At 59.6% G+C, this 20928-nt stretch overlaps 3 non-coding genes across 3 annotated transcripts; all 3 read left to right on the top strand.

Annotated features, from left to right (window-relative positions):
* Positions 1-14945: 14945 nt before the first annotated feature.
* On the top strand, positions 14946-15055 carry MIR183 (microRNA mir-183). The gene has a single exon (NR_106281.1). It is a non-coding gene; the product is annotated as a microRNA mir-183 (primary transcript).
* A 135-nt stretch (positions 15056-15190) lies between these two features.
* MIR96 (microRNA mir-96) lies at positions 15191-15268 on the top strand. Its single transcript, NR_106282.1, has one exon. It is a non-coding gene; the product is annotated as a microRNA mir-96 (primary transcript).
* Positions 15269-19459: 4191 nt separating this feature from the next.
* Positions 19460-19571, top strand: MIR182 (microRNA mir-182). Its single transcript, NR_106511.2, is given in 1 exon segment — positions 19460-19571. It is a non-coding gene; the product is annotated as a microRNA mir-182 (primary transcript).
* Positions 19572-20928: the final 1357 nt, after the last annotated feature.

The following is a 20928-nucleotide window of genomic DNA, read 5'->3' as shown; positions in this document are numbered from 1 at the left end:
AATTTGCATGGTGCATACCCCAGTTTCAATCTTAGAGAAAAATCAACCCAATGGCTGTCTCTATAGGATAGGCAATGGGGGGAAGCTATTTTGAAGCAGGAAATTTACCTCCTCCTTCAAGTTATACTTACTCCAAGACAGGCCAGGGCCAGCTGGTGTCAGGGATGGCAAGAGTGGGCAGAGGCTACTCCCTGCCTCAGAGACCACCCCCTCCACTTCCTACCCTCCCTTGAAGAAGTTGGCACCCTGTGGATGCTGACTGACTAAAGCCTTGTCATTTCCCCCAAAGGCTGGTGGAACAGAGATAACTAGGGTCATTGACGCTTAGAGGAAAGATGATGGGGGAGGGGACTCTGAGTGCAGAAGGGACCAAGAAAATGCCGCTATTCACCATGTGTGCTTGGAGGGGGAGCATATGGCTAATAATGACCAGCTGTTCTCTGTCAATTCCAGATGGAATCAGAGAAAAATGGGCTTCCCCAGTAGCAAGGAACATTTAGGTGGGACATAATGATGAACTTCCTGAGAGAGTTCTTGAGAACAGTGGATGTGTGTGTGCACACCCATGCAGGTGCATGTGTGTGTTGGGGTGTATGCGTGCTGTCACTGCAGCAAGGGAAGACGGCACTCGGTATAATTCTCCAGAGCACTTTAGGAATCGGAAAGGCAAACCTCGAAGTGACATGAGCCTGGGTCCCTCTGGGCTGGGGACAGAGAGATGGACTCGGGCCCTTTCTCTAGGTACCTCCGAGGGCAATTAGCTAGCTGGTCCATCAGTAAGAACCCCAAACCAGAAATCTGTGGAGCCAGATGGGTACTTACTTTCATGGCCTGACCCCTCCCAGCGGCCTGTGCATTCTCCTCCCCATTAGGGTAGAAGAGTCCATCCATCACCATTGCAGCTGTGATGTCACCACTGCAGGCCTCCACTGCACAGGAAGATGGTTCCAACCCCTCCAAGGCGCTAAATCATTCATGGGCCAGAAAGCCTGGGTGGCGGGAGATTTACTGCCGAAGAAACACTTCAGGGACTTGTGGAAATCAATTCCTTAAAGAGACCCCATCAGCTGGCAGGTGGCCTAGGGCTGAGGCTTGGGTTTGTGTTGGGGACCCATTGAAGTAGGGTTGGAGGGGAGCAGCTCCCTAACTCCAAAACCAAGGATGGAAGGGAGCCCAAGGCTAGGCCCAAGGTTAGGATAGATTCCTGACACCCTAGCTTGGGGAGGTGAGAGGAAGAGGAAGAGGAGGGTTCCCCGAATCCAGCCCTGGCTCAGCCGCTCCTCCTGTCACCTGATGGCTGGACTTATACCCATGGGGGGCTCTGCTGGTGAATAAGACCGAATGAGGAGGATTGTCAGCATGCGTTGCTGAGTCTGTTGGCTCCTCAATCTCAGACCACCCCACTTAGTCTCTGCTGGCAGGGGAGCAGGCCAGCTTTGGTTTCTCTGCAGCAGAGGCTGGGAGCATTATCCAGCATGCTTCCTTTTCATCTCAAGGAGAATGTGAGCTCCTCGAAGGCCCACATGGTCTCTGCTTTAAGATCCAGACCAGGCGCAGTGGCTCAGGCCTGTAATCCCAGCACTTTGGGAGGCTGAGGCGGGCAGCTCACTTGAGGCCAGGAGTTCAAGGCTAGCCTGGCCAACATGGCAAAACCCTGTCTCTACTAAAAATATAAAAACTAGCTGGGGTGGGGTGGCATGTGCCTGTAATCCCGGCTACTTTGGAGGCTGAGGCACGAGAATCACTTGAATGGAGGTTGTAGTGAGCCGAGATTGTGCCACTGTACTCCAGTTTGGGCGACACAGAGAAGACTCTGTCTAAAAAAAACCAAACAAAAACAAAAACCCAGACCTGTGGGACTTGATGATTAAGTTCTTGGGGTAGCATGTGCTAGTTTTGTTTTGTTTTGTTTTGTTTTGAGACGGAGTCTCGCTCTGTTGCCCAGGCTGGAGTGCAGTGGTGCAATCTTGGCTCACTGCAAGCTCCGCCTCCCAGGTTCACACCATTCTCCTGCCTCAGCCTCCCGAGTAGCTGGGACTACAGGCGCCCGCCACCATGCCAGGCTAATTTTTTGTATTTTTAGTAGAGACAGGGGTTTCACCATGTTAGCCAGGATAGTCTCGATCTCCTGACCTCGTGATCCGCCCGCCTCGGCCTTCCAAAGTGCTGGGATTACAGGCATGAGCCACCAAGCCCCACCGCATGTGCTAGTTTAACCAGTTAGAAGAGCATGTGACTTCCAGAAGCGGCGTGGGACGTCTGTTGTCCCATGCATATCTAGCACAGTGGGCTCTGTTGGTCCAAGTGCAGTCCAGCTTGTCTGCCTCTGTTTCTGCCTCAACGTGTCTTGGAAAAGAAAAATAAAGGGATGAAGGAAGACAGGAAAGGCTTTTCCTTCCAGCACTCACTTTACAAATGAGGAAACTGAAGCCTAGAGGGGGAATTGGCTCAAAGACCATATCCATGAGACAGGAAAAAGGGAAGAGGAGAATACCCCTAAAGTCATACTGAGGAGTTTCTGCCTCCCTTGAAATGACCTCCCAAGAGAAAGCCCAGGCATGGCCATTGCTAGCTAAAAGGGGTAGCACAGGGCAGGCAGCTGTGATGGATAGAAAGAAGTCCAGGCCAGCATGTGCTGCCTGGCCTGCCTGAGCCTTAGTTTCTCCGCTCATTGTCCTGCAGGGAGAATCCCGCTGGCCCCTGGTTGTGACTGCACCCTGCACAGCCCTTGCTCATTAATTCAAACACATATTCATGGAGCACCTTCCGAGAAAGTCAGGCAGGAGATACCGCAGTGTACAAGGCAGATGTGGCCCTTGCCCTAGTGGGGCTTGCATTTTCCATTAGGAGGGACTTATGCTAAAGGCTGGGCAGGAATTCCCCCAAGCTAGCCCATCTGGAGGCTGAGGCCAGGTTCCAACCCAGCATCTGCAGGGAGCTCACAGCAGCTCCAAGTCCTTGACACAGGCCACAGGCTGCTTCCCTTAGGGCAGGGCCTGCTGTTGCTGTGGGAACTCCATCCCCACTGCCTTGGCCAGACCCTCCCTTCTACGGGGGGCCCAGCAGGTTCCCACAGCAGGTACTGCGGAGAGACTGCTGGATTCTGGTTATTGGGGGAGGTTCCTAAAGAGCAGATCAAAGGATTCTGGTTATTGGTGGAGGTTCCTAAAGAGCAGATCAAAGGATTCTGGTTATTGGTGGAGGTTCCTAAAGAGCACATCAAAGGGCTGGGCACCGTGGCTCAAGCCTGTAATCCCAGCATTTTGAGAGGCCGAGGCGGGCCGACCACTTCAGGTCGGAAGGGAAGTTCGAGACCAGCCTGACCAACATTGAGAAACCCGGTCTCTACTAAAAATACAAAATTAACTGGGCATGGTGGCGCATGCCTGTAATCCCAGCTACTGAGGAGGCTGAGGCAGGAGAATTTCTTGAACCCGGGAGGCGGAGGTTGTGGTGAGCCGAGATTGTGCCACTGCACTCCACCCTGGGCAACAAGAGGGAAACTCCGTCTCAAAAAACAAACAGCAAAGAAAAAAAAAAAAGAGCAGATCAAAGAACGACCAAAGAGCTTCGGGGATTCTTGATCATTCTTGATAACCTCCCCCCCACCCCCGCAACCCACACACCCCCTCCCCTTCCAACAACCCAAACCGCCTGTGGTCTTTCTCCTCCATCCCCTCCTTCCACACCCGTGCCTCCCCTACCCTCTGCCCTGCCTTTTCTCCAAGCAGAAGCGGCTGTGAGCCGGCAGCCAGGGACCCCATGATAACCCTCTTTCTAGGCATCCCAGCAGGAGCTTTGCACCTACCCCTCAGGAGTGTGCCCAGGAAAATCTCTGCAGCTCCCGAGGCCTCTGCTGCCCCTCTCCGGTCCAGAGACCGGAGCCTGCCCAGGGTACCAGGGTGGCCCCACTCCCCAGGTTTCTCTCTGCATTTCTTTAATTTCCGGTTGCGGGAGTTCTCTCCAGACCCACCCAACCTGGCCCAGTGAAAAAAGCCCCAGGAAAGCCTCCAGAGAACTGGGCTCCGTAGGGCTCTGTCTGGAATTAGGAGCCTAGCTGGGCTTCAGATCCCTCCTCTTAAAAGCAAGGGGTTGGACCACGCGACTCCCCGCCAGGGCCCAGACACGAACGCGGATGCCCTGCCCCTCCTCCCGCGCCCTGGGAGGGTCGGAGGCGGTGTGCGGTAACCCGGAGGGACGCCCAGGCAGACAGCAAGAGGGGATATTCGCGAAGACGCCGCGGCAGAAAGCAACCCCAGCAGGGCCGGCGGCGTGCAGAGGACAGAGGAGGCGTCCTGGGGAAGAGCGCACCTCAGGCTGGGGGCAAAGAGGCGGTACGCGTCGGGGGAGCTGCCCGCTGTGAGCCGAGGGTGGAGGGAGAAAGGGACTCCTAGGTCCTGGACAGAGCGCATCGCCCCCTCCACAGCGGACTCCTAGCAAGGAAAAGACCGTCCCATCCCCGGGCTGGAGCCGGGCATCCTCATCCAAGAAAGGCACAACGATCTTCCGAATTTGGGTGGTGACTGCAGAGCTAAAAAAAAATTGACCCCTGAAGAAGCGCTTTGCTGCTTACAAAGCACTTGCAAAAACACTTCCTTATTCGAATATTTCCAATTCCAACAGTCCTCAGACCTGGGCAAGCTCCCAATTTACAGACGAAGAAACTGAGGCTCAGAAAGGTCAGGCAGCCAACCAAGAAATAAATGTTAAGTGGTTAATAATGCAGATTATTCTAATTTGAGACAGAAAAATCCCAACTCCGAAGAATCCCCAAACGGAAATAAGAGCGTTTTGCTTGGTTTGGGGTCCGAATTATTCAGCTAAATTCTGCTTGGGGCACAGGAAGTGAAACATGGCCCGTGGCCAAAACCATATCTGGGTCACTGACCTTTGGATAATCTGCTGAAGGCTGCGGGGCCCCTCCCCCAACGACCGCAGACACAATCTGCGAGTGAACCTCGCTGGAGTCTTCTGAGCTCTGAAACCTGGTCCTTAGGGCTGGGACCCGGGCTCCACGCATGTGGTGCGTCGAAGGCCGGCTCTTGGGTCTGGGTGCAGAGGGTTGGGGGGCGTTAGGGGATGCAGCGCGGGTCCCTGCTGGGTGGGGGTGGGGAAGCTGGGTTTCTAACCCTGGAGGGACCCAGCCTGTGCAGAGTTCCGCATGGGCCGGAGGGGCTCCACGCCAGGGCCTGCGCGCAGTTTCTCTCTGGCATCCTCCCAGCCTTCTCCAGAAAGAGGCGCGGATGTTCTCGGCTTATTTTACAGATGAGGAAACCGAGGCTGGACTCGGTCCTTTAACCTGGCAGGCCACCTTCTCCGCTGACTTGGGTAGGGGACCCCTCTGGGGTGAACGCTCATGTTTCACCTGCGCGGGGGTCAAAGTCGACCGGGGTGTCGCCTGGTAAAAAGCAGCAAGGGCCGCACCCGCACGCTTCTCTCTCCTCTCGCCTTTGCTCCGAGCGAGGATTCTCTACTCATCGAGGATTCATGGGAGCCAAGAGCCCGGGCGAGGCCCGCCGCCCCAGTGCCTCCGCTCTGCAGCTCGCCCTCTGATTCAACTGCTGCAGGCTTCAGCATCCCGAATGCTTATTTTATTTTATTTTATTTCATTTTATTTATTGAGACGGAGTTTCGTTCTTGTTGCCCAGGCTGGAGTGCAATGGCGCGATCGCGGCTCACCGCGACCTCCTCTTTCCGGGTTCAAGCGATTCTCCTGCCTCAGCCTCCCGAGTAGCTGGCATTAAGGCGAGTCCCGCCACACCCGTCTAATTTTGTATTTTTAGTAGAGATGGGCTTTCTCCATGTTAGTCACGCTGGTTGGTCTCGAACTTCTGATCTCAGGTGATCCACCTGCCTCGGCCTCCCAAAGAGCTGGAATTACAGGCGTGAGCCACTGCGCCCGGCCCAGGTTGCTTTTTAAAAAATCAATTTATTGGCCGGGCGCGGTGGCTCACGCCTGTGATCCCAACACTTTGGGAGACCGAGGTGGGCGGATCACGAGGTCAGGAGATCGAGACCATCCTGACTAACACGGTGAAACCCCGCCTCTACTAAAAAAAAAAAAAAAGAAAAGAAAAAAGGAAAAAAAAATTAGCCAGGCGTGGTTGCACGCGCCTGTAATCCCAGCTACTCCGGAGACTGAGGCAGGAGAATCGCTTGAGCCCGGGAGGCGGAGGTTGCAGTGAGCCTAAATAGCGCCACTGCACTCCAGTCTGGGCTACAGAGCGAGACTCCGTCTCAAAACAAACAAACAAACAAAAAACAATTCCTGCAGTTTCTTTTTTAAATTGAAAATTCAATGCAAGAATATGGTAAGCAACACACATTGGCTTCGAACAGTCCCGAAAGACATACAATGAAAAGAAAAATCTCCAACCCTCTGCGCTGAGACCTTTCGTGCAGAAAAAACCTGATGTTTAACCCCCTGCCCCATTTATATTTTTACACAAATAGGAATCCACGTGCCTTTTGCGTTTTTCACTGAACGCCTAGGCGACTTTCCAGGATATATAACGACCCCATGTTTTCCTCATTCTTTTAAAGAGCTGGGTCGATTCCGAAGACAGAATCTCCTTTCATTTGACAGTCTCTGTGTTTCTCCTTCTTTCGAATCTCCCACTGCATCCTCCGACCCCGCAGCCGGGAAGGAACCACTCCAGCCTCCCGTCCAAACAGAACCCTACAGGGCCCTGCCTCGATCAGAGGAAAAACGCACAGAAGCACACGCATACGGTTTTTCGAAAAATGTCGGGAAGTTCGTTGGGTTTCCAGTGACTTTGTTGACCCACGAGAATCTAGATGCTAGAGCAAAGGACCGAGGGCTAAGGGCTGGGCCAAGATCGAAAGACTCCCGCTTTGGCTTCCCCGGCACGTGGCCCTGGCGGAGGAAGCACCAGGGACACAGCGGGTGGGGCGGGCACCCGGCGGCAGTCGCGCAGGCGAGGGTGCAGGGCGTGCTGAGGCCATCTCGCTGGACCTGCAGTTTGCAGAGATCTCCGGGTCGCCAAGTACCCACGTGCTCACATGTGCATTTTCTTCATCCCCAGAGGTGCGAGTCATTCTGCCCATTTTGCAAATGGGAAACTGAGGCTTAGAGAGGTGAAGTGAATCCCTCGAGATCGAGATCACACATAGAAGGACTGGAGCAGGGGAGGACTGGAACTCTGGGTTCCTCTCACTGGGGTTATACTAGTTATGCCATGGGGCCAGGGTTAGCAGGAGAACCTCACCATTTGGAGAGGGGCCAATGGCAGAACCACCGCCGCATCAGTGGGTCTGTGTGAGGGGCTTGTATCCCAGGCACCTTTCCCCCCAGTCCTGCCGCCGGAGGAATGGGAAGGGAGGGGAAGACTGATGGTTACTTCTTTGCCCAAGGTCTTCAGCACGAGTGGGATTCTCATGGAGCTGGCGAAGGGAGCCGTGTGGGGTAGGGACTAGGAGGGAGCAAGCCAGAGGGACAAGCCGCGACACCAGAAAAAAGGACGGAGCGCAAGGCGCCGAGTCTCCTAGGTGGGGGCAGCAAGGAAGACAGCGGGTCTTTCCTAAACCTGGCCAAGCGTCGAGGAACCCAAAACTACCCGTCCCGGGGCGCACGACTCCGGGCAGCGTGGGACGCCTGTGGCGAGGCGGAAGGGATCTCTCCAGCGAGAGGGAATGCGGCAATTCCAGACGGACATTGGATCTGCAGAAGGAGGGTAGGATACACGCGGGCTTAGGATGCGCTGGACAGGCCAGCAAAGTGAGGACCCGAGGTCGTCCTGAGCCACCTCTTCCCCCGCCTGAGCCCTGAGCCGTAAGGGATCCAGGGTATCAGGTCCCCGGGGGCCGCCCCCTCACCGTCCGAGTCCAGCTCCGGTTACCTGCCGGGCCTGCTCCTTAAAATATGTATGAGGCCCTTGCGGGTGCAGTTTCGCGGCCCCTCCCGGAGTGGGGCTGGGGGACTCGGGGTGCGAGGGGAGCTGCGGGGGGAGGAAGGGACGCAAGCTCCCCGGCCGGGGCCTTCTCGACTTTCAGCAGCGCATTTAAGAAAAGGTGGAAATCGGATCTGTCTCGGCGGCGCCCCAGCCCCGCCCGCTCCGACGGCCGGACCTCGCGGCCCAGCGGCTAGCTTTCTGCTGCGCGGTGTCTGGTTCTCGACAGCAGGTGAATGGGCCAGGGCGGGGCGCCCGGAGCGCGGGGGGCGGGGCGCGCGTTATAAAGGGGAGCAGCAGGCCGCGGGGGCCACTCGCAGTCCGCAAGGCCTGCGCTTCCCGCCTTGCGGTCCTGGGCACACCCGGCCCGAGTTGCCCAGCATCCCATGGGTCTGAGGACCAGGTAGGGCGCGGGTGCAGAGACAGCCAGGGAGGCTCGAGGCGACCTAGATGGGCGGGGGAATGCTAGTAGGACGGGGAGGGGTTAATGTGGAGCTATCACCCCCTTTTGGCCCGTTGGGGTCTGTGACGTGCTCATTATCTCCGCTGTCCGGGTTCTCGCTCACCATGCCCATCCCTGGCTGCATGGGGAGAGGGGCCCCGAGGCCCTGAGACTCGTCCAATTATCCACCTGGGGTGGGAATCTTGCTTCCCGATCCATCTGGCTGCGACATCTACGGCTTCAGCAGGCCCTGCCCGGGAGTCGGGCATATTGAAGGGTTCGTATCCTTGCCGTCACCCTTGGCCCCTCCCGGCTCGGCAGGAGCTGGGGGTGGGGAAACTATAGATTTCCCAGGCCTCGCTTCCGCTGCCTCACCCCCTTCTTTTGCTCGAGCCCAAGACAAGGTGTTAACGGTCTTCAAGTGCAAGGGTTAGGTTTGGTGGGAGCATAGGCTAAGCACCACCCTCATTTTATAGGGGCTTCTAGGGTGCCAGATCTGCGGGGGTCGATTGGGAAGAACTAGGAGCTAAAAAGGAGAAGGGCGGATTAACGTTTTATTTTAATCTGGTTTTGAGCTGCCGTTGCCGTCTGGGGCGGCCGGGCGGGGCGGAGCTGGGACTGCCAAGGGCAGCCAAAGCAGCAGGGAGGGAGGGGGCGCTCCGTTGCTCAGGATGCTGGGGAAGAAGGAAGAGGCCACCCCAACGCTGACAGCTTGGAGGACCTAGCCCCTGCCCCCCGGTCCCTTCTGAATGCTCCGGGTGGTGTCAGACTAAAGGACGGTTGAGAAGGATCTAATCCGCGTCCGCGCCCCAGCCCCGGCTGGCCCCGCCCCTCCCGAGGGAGCCACTGTCGCAGTGGGGGGAGGGGGAGATGGGAACGGGTCTGGGGGCGGCTCCCCTCCCCCTCCCTCTCTTGGGACAGACAGCCTTTGTTCCCGGCGGCGGCGGCAGCGGTGGCCAGACACCTGTGAGGCCGCAGAACTGGCCGAGGGTGGGCGTGTGAGGACGTGGAGGCCCCTTGTCCCCATTCCAGCCCTGTGCCCCTGGGTCCGGGTGCGCCCCCTGAGACAGGTCAGCCTTGAGCACCTTTCTGCGGGAAGACTGCAGAGATCGTCCAGTGGCCCTACGGTGCGTCCCAGCTCCCAACGCACTTCCCCTCCCCCCTCCCAGGGTCGGATTTCCAAGCACGCCACGCCACACACACCTCGGCTAGCTCCGGGCTCAGAGGGCGCTGGGGTGGCAGGGCGTCCGGGCACACCTCGGCTAGCGGCACCCTAGCCCGAGGGCAGGAGGCGGGGATAGAAGGCGGGCGGCGGGACCCCTTGGGGCCAGACCCGGCCGGGTTGGGCAAGCAGGCGGGGCTCCCGGTGTCTCCGCAGTCCCGGACGGGCGTGCCCTGCGCCGCGCACCAACCGGAGCCACATTCAAGGTGAATCATCCCCGGCCCGCCCCCTGCCCCTCCCCGCCTCGCGGCACCTGAGCCAATGGCGCTGCGCGAGGGGCGGGCGGGGCCCGGGGCGGGGGGCGGTAAAACCCTCCTGGAGTCATTCTCTGTGCACTCCGTCGAGCCCCCGCGCAGCTGCGCCGGAGCCGCAGGGCCTCCGTCCAGCCGCGCGGTCCCGGGCAGCCCGCGCCCCCTGTTCTTCCGGTCCTCGGGCCCGGGTACCCCTCTGCACCTCCCCCGCCTGCAGCGCGGAGGCGGCTCCTCTTCAGGTGGCCGGGCCGGGGCCTTCCCCGGCAGACCTGTCACCCGACACCCAGGAAGCGCGCGGCCGGGTCCCGGCTCCCCTTTGTTCCCCCGCTGGGCTCGGCGCTCGGGCGCCGCCACCTCTCGCGGGGCAGAGGAGGTTTGGGCCCGGGCCGGGCGCGCTTCAAGCTCCGTCCATGCGGCTCTTTCCGAACCGGGGCCGTTTTTGCCTGGCTTCTCTGGTGTGGACTCCGCGCGGAGCTGAGAGGCGGCGGTGCGCCCAGCCTGGAGCCGGCGCAGGTGAGTGTCTGGGGCCGGGAGCGGGGGGGCGGGCCGGGCGGAGCCAGAGCGGGGCTCAGTAGAGGAGGCGGAGGCGGGCGCCCGGGACCGGCCGCACTAGAACCCGGGTGCAGGGCAGAAGTCCCGGCGCAGCTGGCTTTCGGGGATGACGCGGCAGTGCCTACTCGCTCTTCCGCGCCTTCAGGCGGAGGCGCCCACGGGGCGTGTGGGTGCCGGGTCCGCCAGTGGCGTCTGCCCAGCGCCCAGCGCTGTTCCCGGGCGGGGGCGGGGGCGGCCGCGGTCCGAGTGCGGCCGGTGCTTGCGAGGTGCCTACCCGCGAGGAGTTTGGCTGGGGTCGGGCTGGCGTTTCGCCGCCCTGATGGGCCCAGGCGGAAGCGCCAGGCTGGGAGGGGGCTGCGGAGAGCGTCGGGGCCCCGGAGAGCGTCGGGGCCCCGGAGCTGGCCCCTCCAGCGTCTTGTCAGGGCTGCGCGGCTGGTTCGAGGCTGCTTCCGTGGCCCGGAGCCGCCCCGCCCAGTCTCTGGGGGAAAGCGGCTCTCAGACCTCCCGTGTGCCTCCACTTCGCGGCCACTCATCCCGGGAACCCCGGCGCACGCGAATGAGACACCGTTCCCCGCCTGCAACTGCCCCATTCCTGTTAATAACGCTAGTGGCACCCAGGTTCCCAGCCCTTCCCCAAGATCGGCGTCTGGACGGCTTGCCTCTGGCGCCTTACAGGTCAGCGCATCCCAGGACTATGGGCAGTGAGGGTGTCACCCGGGGTCAGGGGTCGCCCGATTCCACGGAGTCCTCCAGGCTGAGCCATTCGTTTGCTCTTCCAACCCGGGCTCCCGGACACCGTGTACAGTAATACCCGCCGGGGGCAGGGGCACTGAGGCCGGCTCTGAGCGATTAGGGCCGAGGGCGGGCGGTGCTGTAATCGACCTCCCCACCCCCACAGGCAAGGTGCGGCGGCGCCTCCCAGGTTTGCGCCCGTCTTCGCAAAGCTCCTGAGGGCGAAAATCCTGCGAGCCAGGTGGCGGATTCTCGGGCCGGGTCACTCAGCTCTACGGGTGCGCATCACCCTCCACCTGTCACCCAGTGAGCCTGACCGATGGGCACCGAGTCGGCGGATCTCTGATCCGAGGCCGAGCCTTCGGAGAAATCTGTCCTAGTGGCCTCATCGTGGCCTGAGCGAACGCAAAGGAACCTGCCCCAAGCCCAGCTCTCAGCCTCGACCCCCACATTCCCCGCGCGGCTCTCGGTTCGGACCTGGGCTCGGAGCAGCCTCCACCACTGCTCGTTTCTTTACCGCTCAAGGCCGTCCCTTCATGCTCCTGCGGGGGAGTTAGCGGGACCTCTGGAGTCGGCCTTACGCAAAGAAGAGAAAATTCTAGGATGCCGGCCTCACTTGTGAGGATTTCGTTTATTCTTTTTCTCTTACCGGGGCCCAGTGGCTCTTGGAGTGAGCTCCGCATCCCAGACACCTGAGTATTTAATGGGTCGGTGGCGGCCTGGGCTTCGGGGAAAGCAGCTCTGGGCCCCTCTCCCAGCACCTCATGGGGACACAGGACGACAGGCGCAGCGTCCAGGGCATGCCCGTTCAAGGGCCCCAGGAGCCTCTAGCCCCTGGGACCTCAGGGGCATTTGATAGAGACTGGAGGGGTCAGGACCAGACCGGTTGGGGTGGCGCGGCTGGGACCCTGGACTCCAGATTCGTTGTGTAGAGGTGGAGAGGAGAGCCGGGAGTCGAGGGGTGGGCTGTGTGCTGTCTAAGGACCCCGGAGTACCCATAGCCCAGAGTCCTGCAACACTCACCTCTAACACTGGAAGGGGTTGGGGGCCTGCCCTTTGGACCCCCACACACCCTGTGAGTCCCTGGCTGCCCAGCCTGGCCTGCAAGTTGCATCTCTTTTGGTCCACTTCCATTGCCAGGCGTTGACGCCTAGCCGGTGTGGGAGACCTTGTCTTCATCTTCCCACTCCAGAAGCGGATTTCTGTGCCTTTGATCTCAAGGTCAGGGCTGTGTCCTGCAGGGAGGGCAGAAGAGGCTGCTATCCTGACCTGCGCCAAGCCATAGGCCTCTGTTTTCCCTTTTGAGATTCCGAGTGGGGATTCTGCTGCTGATGTCGGAGAGCTCCTCTTACCCCTTTTCGAGAGAGCTGGGAGACCTTGCTTCCCTAAGGCCCAGGCCCCAGCCTCCCTCCACCGGGATGGAGAGGCCCCAGCGGGCGTGGCACCCCCCAGGCACTGCGGCACTTGGGCTTCCTGTCGCATTTGGGTTAGGAGGGGTGAGGCAGGCGCAGGGGAGGAGCCTGGCCCAGCCGACTAGAACTGGAAGTGGAGAGGGATTTGGCTTTGTGAGCTGCTCCCTGTATTCCATCCTATGTCAGTTACAAAGATGAGGAAAACAGACCAAGGAGCTCGACAGAGATGCCACAATTTGAAGGAGCGTACGTGTTTGGCTGCTTTGTTACAGGGCTCTCTCCTCTACCTAGGGTCCCTTTTATTCCTTCCTGGGCTGGGGAGAACAGAATCCCTGGCTCCATCTGTTCTCCAGCTCTAAGGCCTCTGTGGCTCCTTGGTTGCAAGGTGCTGCGTGTTCCCCTTCCCTAACACCTGCCTCTCCCCATCCTTGGCTGTCCCCAAAAGAAGAATGAAGAATTCTTTTTTTTTTTTTTTTTTTTTGTTGAGACAGAATCTCGCTCTGTTGTTGCCCAGGCTGGAGTGCAATGGTGCGATCTCTGCTCACTGCAACCTCCACCTCCCGGGTTCAAGCGATTCTCCTGCCTCAGCTTCGGGCGCCTGCTACCACGCCTGGCTAATTTTTGTATTTTAGTAGAGACGGGGGTTTCACCATGCTAGCCAGGCTGGTCTCGAGCTTCTAACCTCAGGCGATCCTCCCGTCTCCCAAAGTGCGCTGGGATTACAGGTGTGAGCCACTGCGCCCAGCCAGAAGAAAGAAGAATTCTGCATTCTGTTTAATTATCCCAGGGTGAGGCTTCTTGGGAAAGATTTCTCAAAATAGATCCTTCCCACCCCCACCCCCACCCCATGCTGAGCTGTCAGGGTGCTATTAAAATGCAGATTTCCAGGCAGGCTCAAGAATCTACATTTCAACAGGCTCCTTGGGTAATGCTTATGGCTACACCCTAAGCAATGTTCACAACTACCCACCCCATACTCTTTGCTAACACCCTGCCATCACCCCTTCCCCTCCCCACCCAAGGCTGGGAAGTCTGGTCTCTCTTCCTTAGTAGAATTCAGAAAATTGTAGTAAGGGAAACTGAGGCAGAAGGCTGAGGAGTGACTTCCTGAGATCACCACCTCATCAAGCTGGATTGTCCTCTGGGGAGATAGACCAGCTAGAAGAGCAGAGCCCTGTAGTGGGGGTGTGTGGGAGCAGGACAAAGAGTCCTCGGGAGCAGGAAGGGTGGAGCATTAAGCAGTGTCTAGGGGAGAGCGGATGGCTTTGGCCAAGGTACCCAGATGGAGCTCTGAGGTCCACGGGAGATAGTTCCTGGGGGTAACATCGCCAAGAGGTCTGCATAGTTTCTGGGCCAGGGCACTCGCTCTGACCCTTCCAGGATGTTTTCTAGCCACCCTGCCTTCTGGGCCACCGCTGACCTGGAGTAGGCTGAGACTCTAGTGGCCACTCTGCGGAGGCCCCAGCTTGCCTGCCCTGGGTGCCAGCTCCCCAGAGACTCTCCCTTCTTCCCGTCCTTCCCCAGGGCCTGTGACACCAGATGCAGGGCCTCCACAGCAACTTCTCTCTAGGCAGCTGCTCTGGCAACCACTGATGCAACCTTCCCAGCCCCTCCTTCGCTCCTGAGCCTCCGCTTTCCTCCGCAGTCACTCCAGAGCCAGCCAGGAGCCACTCCCTTGCTAGAGTGCATCCGTGCCTCCGGCTCCCTCCAAGCCACCTGGGTGGCTGCAGGACTTCTCTTCTGCCCTCCTTTCCTGGTCTTTTCCTGCCTTGATCCTAGGCCGGCAGCAGAGATGCCCAGCCTGGGTGGTTCACAGTCTGGCCCAATCTGGTCTGGTTTGGGATGGGAGTGGGGGTGAACAGCAGATTCAGTTTGTTCCTGGGGCTCTGTTTCTGCCACAGGGCAGGCTGGGGGGTGGGGGATAATGGAGACCAAAGCGCCTAGGAGCCTGGGCTGCTGGTGTCTGGGCTCAGAGGCTACGAGAGGCATCTTGGATGTCCCACTGGTCACTGCCCCTGTGGCAGGTTGGGTAGAGAGGAGGCTCTGGCCTCTCCGAGCCAGAGTTACTCTGGCAAGGAGATGGATGGTCCTGACCCACTCCCTCTCCAGCCTGGAGGTGCAGTCTGGGTGATGTGGAGGGATGTGGGCCTTCAGGTGGAGACAGGAGACACCTTGGTGTGGTCTTCTCCCTCTACCCTCTGCAAGGTCAGAAGGTCAGCCCCTCTCCCGCACTGTCCCTGTCTCCTTGAAGGTCATCTTGGGCTGATGGGGCATGTGGATCTTGTGAAGAGGTGGGATGGGGTGGGGGGTAGAGACCGTAGCAGCCGCTGCTGAGGGCCTGCTGGGGGGCCCCCAAGGGAGTGGGCAGGCTGGGAGCAGGGAACGGGCATCGTGGGCCGCTGGTCTCTCCGCAGGGTCGGCAGGCCGCAGAGTGTGACTCCTGTTCTGTGTATGGCACTGGTAGAATTCACTGTGAACAGTCTCAGTCAGTGAATTACCGAAGGGCCATAAACAGAGCAGAGACAGATCCACGAGGGCCTCCGGAGCACCTTACCCACTTCTGCCTTGAGTGCTCCTAGACGTCGGAAACAGGCTGCTTCCAAGGGTGCAGGGATGCAAGGCCCCTCGTCCAGTGTGTCCCCAGAGAGCCCGCACCAGTGCCATCTGCTTGGCCGATTTTGGCACTAGCACATTTTTGCTTGTGTCTCTCCGCTCTGAGCAATCATGTGCAGTGCCAATATGGGAAAAGCAGGACCCGCAGCTGCGTCCGCCTCCCCTGCATCCTTGTGTCAGGGCCCCAGCCTGCTCCTCCTCAAGGCCTCCTCACCGCCTCCCCAGCCCATCTGGCTCAGCTGCTGTGTGAGGGCCCAGCGCTGGTGGGCAGCCAGATCGCCTTACACTGCCTGGGGCCACGGTAGAGCTGGGAGCCCAGCAATCTGAGCTGGGCCAGCAGATGGGGCCGCCCAGGGCAGAGGTGGGGGAGTCTGAAACCATCTGTAGGGCCATCCTGAATGGTGCTGTGGGTTGGAAAGGCCCAGCCAGGCTCCCAGCACACGCTTGGGGTGAGACCTTGGCTGGCAGCACAGGGCCTGGTCTTTTCTGCTGCAGGTTGTGAAGGGGGCAGCTCCAGGCAGGTGGGCTGCCCTTGAGGTCAGCCTGGGTGTTTCCAGGGGGGCTACCGTCCCTGGAGCTGGAGCCTGCTGTGGAGTGGGTCATCTCCGAACAGCTCCAAGAGGAGGATACTTGGTGGGGCTCGGAGTTGGAGGGCATTTTCAGGCCTGCCCCTAGAAGGTTCTGGAGCAGAGGCCAGTGTTCCCCTTCACACACCACACACTGGTAATGTAGCTTCCTGGGTCCCTGGATCTGGGCTATGACTAACTGGCCTATGCTCTCCATCTGGGTGTCAGGTGACATTACATATATAATCCCAACAGTTCCCACCTCAGCCCTGTGGGGCTTGTAATTTTTTAAAATAGTTATCTCATAGATGGGGAACCTGAGGCTTTGAGAGGAAAGGCTTGGCTGAAGAGGTTGGTGAGTGGTAGAGCTGGGTCACTGTGGCTCTTCCGCCACCAGCCACACCTTCCATGGAGGCACCCAGGGCCTGGAGGTGTCTCAGCTCTGAATCTACAGGCCTGGGCTCCCAAGGATGCCCCAGATGGCAGAGACTGAGGCTGGGAGGCCTGGACCTAGTCTGTCAAAGCTGGGGAGAGCCTGGCCAGCCAGGCTGGACCCATGTGAAATCTGGTGGTCAGCAATCAAGCAGGAGACCAGTGGATGACTTGGGACCAGCTGGGAGCTATCATGCCCCAGGTCACTGGGCCAGCCCCTGATGGGGCTGCTTCTCCCCAGGGAGCCTCAGGCAAGGGCTGGTGGACTTAGCCCAGATCAGTGGGAGTCATTTTAGGTGTCTGAGCCAGGGAGTGCCAGGGTGGGGGATGTGTGTGGTTGAAGCTGGCAGCTGGAGGATGACGGGTCCAGTTGACTGCACAGCAGGAACATGGTGACCAGTGCTGCCTGCCTGGGTGCCCTGGGGACTGCCTTGGGTGGGTTGGGCCTTTTTTTTTCTTGCCAGTTAGCTATCACCAAACAGCGAGGAGCCCCCAATAAATTCCCTCTGGGGTGTGGTGCCCGTGTTTCTCTGCAGAAGCTCTCCAAGCCCCTGCAGAAAAAAGGAGGGGCTTGTTTATTTCAGGATAGAAGGGGACTTCTGCCCTGGTGAGGTGTCCCTGTAGCTAGGTCTCCCTTCTGATGGCCCCAGCTCTCCCTCTGCCCCTCGGAACCTGGCTGGCCTGTGCCGCACCCTGTCTCTGTGCTCCAGTCCTCCGCCCCGCGTGCTTCCTTAGGGCGTCCTGCTGCAGGTCCCATGGGATAGGAAAGAAGGATTTCCCGGCCTGAGTGAGAATGAGCCCTGGAGGTGGGGTGGGCACAGAGACCCAGCAAGGAGGGGTGGAAGGCCCCTGGCAGTGACCGGTTCTAGAGCTTTTCCCTGGAGCCTCTGGAGTGTCTGGCCAGGGTTCTGCTCCTTCCTGCCTAGCGGGGAAGGCCGGATGACAGAAGCTGCCCTCAGCCCCTGGGTGGTCTGCAGCTGGGCTCCACCTCCTCACACCTGCCCAGGTGGGCGCCTTTGCTGAGCCCCGAGTGCAGGCACTGGTGTGGGGGCGTGCCTCCACCAGGCTTCAGGCCCGGCTGCTCTGGGGCCCTGCTCCAGCGCTCCAGGGGAGGACCTCAGGCCAAAGCTAGTTTCTAGATCTCCTAATTTACCCAGTTCCGGGCCAGACCTGGGTGGTGAGTTCACCCACAACAGTGACTATCCCAGAGAGTGGGGACCACCACAGCTGGCCCTCCTCCCTAAAGATGCAATTTCCTACCACCCAGGCTGGGGGCACTTAGGATAGGAGAGGGCCCCTCTTCACCTCCCCACCCTGCAGAACAGGTCCTGGATCCTCCCTTGTGTGGCTTCCAGAAGGTCTGTGAGATGGGCAAAAGGTTCTGCCCATGATCTGTCCAATGGTGTCCAGTGTCAGGCAGGAACGCTGTCCCACTGCAGCGAAAGCCTTTCTTGCTGGAGTGGGAGGGTCACTGAGAAGCACTTTTTGCTTTGTTTTTCTGTTTGTCAAAAGCAGCGGCTCCCAGATGCCCGGGTTTAGGGCGTCCCCCATGTCGGGCACCTTGCTTGGCCTGTCTGGGTGTGTGGAGCGGCAGGAGGGGCAGCTCCCTGGAGGGCTGTATGAGTGGGTTTTCCAGACTCCCCGCCTCCCCCACCACTCCATTTGCTTATTCAATCCAGGCCATTATCCCAGTCTCTGCCCAGCCTCAGGCGGGTGGAAATGCGATCCGGCACCATTGATCGCCTGCAGCCCCAGGCTGCCGATGGAGCCCGACTGGTGCGGCCACAGCTGGGTGGGGAGGAGGACAGGACCCCCCACATACACACTGGAGGAGGGTGGGAGTGGCCTCCTCACCAAGTCCCAGGCTTGGGGGCTCCATGGGACCAAGAGAGCCCAGTGCTGCTGATGTCCCAAAGCAGGCCCGCCCACCCTCGGGGAGGCTTCCAGAGTCGTGCCTCTGCTCAGAGGCCAAACCTTCCCCACCAAGCCTCTCCTTTCGGGGCAGAGGTGTCCTCCCCAGCACCCAAGCCTAGTCTGCCTGTCCGGTTTGGGTGCCACCGAGGTCCTGGACTTGGCCCTGGGGATGGCCTGGATCTGTTTGCATCTTAAGCCATCATCCCATCTCACTCCACCCTAAAGGGCAGGGAGGATGGGAGGGGTGGTGGCGGCAGCGGTGTTATTTCAGGGGCCCTGCCAAGTCAGCTGCTCCCCCAGCTGGGGCTTGTTTGGAAAATGAGCCTGCTTATGGTGGGCTCATACTGCCCAGGAGGCTTGAGGGCAGAGTCCCTTCCAGGCTGCAGGGGAGGCATGGGGGTGCAGGGTAGGGGGCAGGAAGCCTGCACCCTTGCTAAAGGCTTGAGATGCCTTCAGGACACTTCAACACCCCTTGGGAAAGGACCTGGCCTCATCAGGGGAAGTGGGAACACTGAAGTGTGCTGTCCTTGGGTAAGTGGCTGGCGATCTGGGGAAATGCCACTCCGAGAATCAGATCGCAGCCAGCCCTCAAAGGGTCTGGGTGTGTGCAGGGCTGCTGGGTGTGTGCAGTGGGTTCTGTGGTCAGGAGAATGCCGTCTGGATGGGAGATATTTGGTTGGTTTTAGCTTGGCCCATTCCTGCCATTGACTGATGGCCCCAGAGGCTGCCTGTTCCCGTTCCTGGGTAGAAGGTCCCAGCCTCATTGTTTGTCCACTGCTTTTAGGGAAGAGGCCTTGGCAAGTGGAATGCTCTTCCTCCCTTGGACTTGATAGGGAGGAGGAATGTTTTGTGTAGCAACTTCCCTCTCTCCCTTTGGGGTGGGCAGCCTGTGAGCTTTAGGCTCTAGGGAACGGCTTGGGAGCATCTCTCTGGATTAAATGGAGCAGTGACGTGGGCTTAGTAAATAGCAAAACCCAGCCCACATTAGCCATCTCTTCCCCAGCGCCCAGGGGCAGGGCTCTCTGGCCTGGCTTGTGCTGGTTCCCAGAGTCCCTGCTGTCAGGTGCTGGGAGTGGAGGTGCCCTCGGGTTCCCTTGGGAGTGGTGACCACAGTTGGGGGCCTGGGTTGGATCCTGGTGGCTGCCCTAGGGATGGTGTCTGCTCCATGCCTGCCCACAGGAACTGCAGGTTAGAGATATGAGGGGAAGGGAGGAGAGGAGGGGGCTGAGGAGGGACCGGGACCAGCAGGAAGGGGGACTGTGGGGTTGGGCCTCCACACCAGGGCGACCCTGCAGGAAGGACCTTGTTGCAGTTGCGGGGATGGGCGCCTCTGTCCTGGCCCTGCCTGGACCATCCTAACTGTCTCTGTCTCTTCCTCAGCACAGACCGAGGCCTCCCCAGCTCCTGGGGGGAGCTGCTTGCCTCCCCCCGTTTTTGGCAATGGTAGAACTCACACTGGTGAGGTAACAGGATCCGGTGGTTCTAGACTTGCCAACTATGGGGCGAGGACTCAGCCGGCACCCTGTGCACAGCCAGCGAGGGAAGGGCCGGCCATGCTGGACCTGCTGTTCTCCGCGAGGAAGGAGGGGACTCAGGTCCCGGACTGCTGGGTAGTGGCAGAGGGCAGGTGCAGCTGGAAGTGACACTCTGTGTTTCCCTGCATCCCCCTGAGGTCACAGGTCCTCAAGTCAGCTGGGAAGCCATTCTCTGGCCCTCAGGGGGTGCTGCCAAGAGGAGCTGGGGTCCAGCTCTGCTCCAGGCTGTGGCCCTGGAGTCTGAATCGAGGAGTGAGGGAACTGGGGGATGTTTGGTTTCAGGGCTTTGGCCTGGCTCCTCTGGGTGGTGAACCTTCTCACCCTTTCCCCTGAAAGGCCCTGTTCAGGGTGGGCTCTAGGGCCCCGAGGGAGGGTCTCCTAACCTTCCACAGGTCACTAAGAGTGGTTCCTTCCTGGGCTGCTGGCTGGGATGATGAGGGCAGGGAGGGCACGCCGTGCATCACGGACATCCAGTGATCCTGCTGAGGCCATGGAGGGCAAGATGGGATAAGCCTCCAGAGATGTGCAGGAGGAGAGTGTACAAGTCACTTGTGTAAATGCGGGACTGGCCCCCTGGGGTGCAGGTGCCCATGGGCTGGACCTCTGTGCCTCCAGCATTCCACTTCATGGATTTGTTCCTCCTGATGCCTCAGAACCTGAGACAAAGCCTCCACTCACCTTCCCAGAGCTTGTGTTTGCAGTGGGAGCTCCCCTGAGCCGGAGCCGGGCCACGGGGTCAGAGTGAGTGGCACTTCCCAGAGAGTTGGGCTTGGTGGGCAGACCTGCTGGGGAAGCCCGGCCCTGGAGTCTCCTGGCCTGCAGATGGCTCAGGAGCCAGAGTGGGAGCTGCGCGTGTGGTTGAGAGGGTGTGGGTGCAGGTGTAAGTGTGTGTGTGAGTGTGGCCTAGCCCACAGTGAACGGTGCAAACGCAAATGTGAAGGCCTATCCCCTGCTCCCCAGCCCTCGGCCTGCCAGCCTTCCTTCTCTGGTGCTCCCCATCCCCCAAACCCCTTCTATCAGCCCCCATCAGCCCTCCTTTCTCCTCACCTGCCCTCAGAGGGTCATGTGTGGTTCCATGACCCACCAACCCCTGTGGTTGGGCAGGGTGGGGCAGACATCTGTCTGGTGGCTCCAGGCTCAACCGGCTCCGTGCAGCTCACTGCGCTCTTTTGGGAAGACACAGGCCGAGTAGGGAAGGTCTGAGCCAGCAGCTCTTGAGACAGAAAGAGAAGGGAACTGTCCTCCCGCAGGCTGCACTATGCATGTTACATGCCGTGAGCACAAGCAGACGCTGCATAAACAGGCTGGCTCTGCAGGGCATGAAGAAGGCTGCTCTGAGCTAGGGCC

Source organism: Gorilla gorilla, chromosome 6 (assembly GCF_029281585.2).
Source record: "Gorilla gorilla gorilla isolate KB3781 chromosome 6, NHGRI_mGorGor1-v2.1_pri, whole genome shotgun sequence".
NCBI classification, from domain to species: domain Eukaryota; kingdom Metazoa; phylum Chordata; class Mammalia; order Primates; family Hominidae; genus Gorilla; species Gorilla gorilla.
Note: the sequence above shows the minus strand (reverse complement) of the source record. Positions and strands in the feature narration are given on the sequence as shown.